General features: G+C 44.2%; 1 protein-coding gene across 1 annotated transcript in view; it reads right to left on the reverse strand.

Moving 5' to 3' along the window:
* Positions 1 to 3434, reverse strand: part of LOC101864659 (serum paraoxonase/arylesterase 2) — a gene marked incomplete in the record, with an annotated part of 17568 nt that extends 14134 nt beyond the window's left edge. The window contains 1 exon segment of the mRNA XM_005089388.3: positions 3108 to 3434.
* Between the last annotated feature and the right edge of the window lie 280 nt (positions 3435 to 3714).

The raw sequence follows: 3714 nt of genomic DNA on the forward strand, positions 1-3714 counted from the left end.
GAAGCTGAGCCTCGATCCTCTGCATCCTCGATCTCATATAATAATAATAATAATAACAATAATAATAATAATAATAATAATAATAATAATAATAATAATAATAATAAATAGCATCTGTATAGCGCATAACCCAACACTACAGCAAGCCCTCTGCGGTTTACACTATATTTTATTGCCCCAGCAGACCATAAAACACTCAGAAACATTCTCAGCTTCCCGAAAAGCGTACACTGCAAGCAGCTGATGAAACGCCCAAACAGTAACAAACTGACAAGGTCTTTCACTTTTTATAGCTGGGCACCCATTCCCACATGGGTGAAGTGGGGAAAATTCATGTAAAGTCCCTTTCCCAAGGACACAACGTAGGGTCCCTGACGAGATTCGAACTCATGATCTTACGGTTGCGAGCCCGAGAGCCTAACCATTAAGCCACCGACGCTGCTATTGCTGCAGGGGGCTCTCGTGGCCTAGAGGTTAAGGTGTTCGCCTCTCATTCAAAGGTCCCAGGTTCGAATCCGGATACACCAGCGACCGAAACATTTTCCTCACCAAAATTGTTTCCGTTCACCTTCTTTTCTGCTCTCTGGCAATATTATGTTGTCTACTTTCGTTTTCATTTTCTGCCCCCACCCTCTCACCTCATTTGCAGGCTCCTCTGGGCTCCTGACTCTTTCTGCAGTTTTTCTATTGCTACTCCTTGGCGACATCTTACTGATGTCTTTCAGCCACACCCCTAATCTTCTGCTAGGAACGATCTACACCTATAGCCTTCTCGGACAAGGGCGAAAAATCTCTGAGTTGTGCGCAAGTTCCGCTCGTTAAAGATCCCTTGGAGGTTTAAAATCGATAAGAGTAGGCTCGGTCACCACCCGGGCAAAATTCAAAATTTCCTACCGAGTGAATAATAGTAATCTATATTATGTTTAATGTCTCCCGCGCTCATATGACCTTATGCAGTTGCGAGGGCAGTAAAACTCTTTCCAAACTAAACCCCCCCCCCCCCCCCCCAAACAATTGCTGTTTCATTGTTCTTGTATTTATTCAAACCAAACAAAAATATTGTGTGGGTAGTTGAAGGGTGTCAGCGGTATGTTATATCTCTTGACCTTAGCGTACAAGAAACAAGTTGTACGCTAAGCTCTTGACTCTTCCTCTTGCATTTCTGTCTTTAGGTCTGGCATCGTTTATATAATGTCCTTTCTAGGAAATTCTTTCTGACAATTTCTGCATTCATGGTGATGAGTCTCTTTTCAGTCCAACTAAACTAAAACTAGCGATTGGAAAAAAGGATTTGATATGGGTACAATCACCTGGTTGTTGTTTGAGGAAGACGTTAATTTTGTTTTCGCATGCCACTGGCGAGTAGCATGTTTGAGGGGTGGAGACTAAATCGATAATCCTCGCAAAGCTGAGCATGACACACAGATTTACATGTCAGTATAGGCTATATGCGACAGAGATCACACACATTATACGAACGCGAACACACGTTCTCCCTCTCCCTCCCCCTCCCCTCTCCCCCCCCCCTCTCTCTCTCTCTCTCTCTCTCTCTCTCTCTCTCTCTCTCAGTATTTCTCTTTCAGTCTTTCTTTCTTCTCTCTCTGTCAGTCTCCTTCTTTGTCCTTTCCTCCTCTCCCCTCTCTCTCTGTCTCTGCCACACACATATACACATTACAAACACACACACACACACACACACACACACACACACACACACACACACATACACACACACGCACACACACACACACACACACACACACACACACACACACACACACACAAACACTCTTACACACACGCTCAAACACACATACACAGACACAACAGAAAGCCAAGTACATAACTAACGCTAACCAACCACAAACATCTCGTAAAGGTCACTGCTGCCCCGGTCTCATACTCATACACGATGCAAAGAAACAGGAAAAAAACAACTGTTCATTTTCACAGTAATTCGAGCTCGAGGGGTCAACGTTCTTTGGCCCATTTGGAGATCACTTTCGCGGGGAATTCAGCCCATACGCCTTCTGTTGACTAGTTTGGCCACAGAGAAAGACAGAGAGAGGTAGGTAGGTAGGTAGGTAGGTAGGTAGGTAGGTAGGTAGGTAGAGAGAGAGAGAGAGAGAGAGAGAGAGAGAGAGAGAGAGAGAGAGTGAGAGAGAGTGAGACAGAGAGAGAGAGAGAGAGAGAGAGAGAGAGAGGAGAAATTCTGCATATCTGTACGTCCTAAATCAACAAGAGAGAGAGAGAGAGAGAGAGAGAGAGAGAGAGAGAGAGAGAGAGAGAGAGTGAGAGAGAGTGAGAGAGAGTGAGACAGAGAGAGAGAGAGAGAGAGGATCAGACACTTACATTACAACAAACACACTGCATTCCTATTTTATTACTCAGCAAAACCTTCAAACCACGATTGCTCTCTTCATCCAGACGAAAACGACAATTTCAAACAGGGAAAAACGCGAGTAGACAGTAACACAAATGGAGAGGAATTAGGTCAGACTTCGCTGTGGCTTCTTGCAACCACCTACCTGCAAGGTTGACTTGTGAGTGAGCAAAGAGATGCACATTGGTAGAATACACGCATATTTGTACAGGGGAAAAACAAAGATTAACAGACAGCTCCAAAGGAAAGGCAGAAAAGAAATCTCAATTTTAAAAGTGCTTTCTAACTTTAACTAGATCTAGATATATAGATCTAGTCGACATAAACATTCGGGAAAACTGTAAAAATCACACGAAAAAAAGGGACACATAATATAGTATGTACAGACGGAACATGATGTGGTGAAGCAGTTCGTCTTGACAAACAGAAGACCAAAGTTCGATTTCCGAGTGGGGAGAATTATTATCGAGTGCATCAGTCTTTCTGCTGAGATGTATCCCTCTCTGCCCGGGTTGACCCTGACAGGTAGGGTCGAAGCCCGACTCCAAAAAAGTAAATGATCTAAATTGTGTCCATTAGAGCGTAAAAAAACCTTGCACTAAAAAAAAGAAGAAAATCACCTACGAAGTCGGAAAAATCGTAAGCTTCAAAAGGAAATCAAAAGAAAAAATGCAGTACGAGAGGAACAGAAACTATTACTATCATAACATCACTATAATCCTACCTGGAATCAAGCGAGGAACCAACAGTCGAGCTCCCTTCCCTGCAGGACGTAAAACTGAGATCAAGTCACAAGTTGCTGTCTCACCGTCCCTAACGTTTGAATAGCCCCGACATCCGACACGACCGAGCCTCTGTGTGTGATGTGAAGGCAGGTTAGGTCTGATCCTGAGCGCCAAGGTCTGCAGATCCTGTTCTGTTCAAGTAGAGGCGCCTTGTATAATGCGTTACCGTTTTCGTCGTCGTCAGCTGTGCCGCCTGTTCCGCGCTGATAACTTCGTCGGAAGGTCACGAGCGACACGGCGATTGTGAGCCGGCCTGTGTCGTTTTTGTTTACATCAGGGGTCATGTCACCAAACTATGAACCGTACGCATAGATGTACACTGTAAACTCTATGAACCGTACCTCAGACCTAGCCCACGAGGTCAAAGTCTGCCGCCATGTCTCTATGTGGTGTTTCTTGCCCGCCCAGGCTTGGTCAACGATATATTTTAATTATTCCGTTCAACAGAATCGACAGATAAAATTCTCTACAGTGCAAGTTAAACGGGGTTTTATAGACTTCATAACTTCTAACTAATGCATCACACGGTTTCTCGGTTTTTAGATA

The sequence above is a fragment of the Aplysia californica genome, unplaced genomic scaffold, assembly GCF_000002075.1.
Source record: "Aplysia californica isolate F4 #8 unplaced genomic scaffold, AplCal3.0 scaffold00006, whole genome shotgun sequence".
In the NCBI taxonomy this organism is placed as follows: Eukaryota; Metazoa; Mollusca; class Gastropoda; order Aplysiida; family Aplysiidae; genus Aplysia; species Aplysia californica.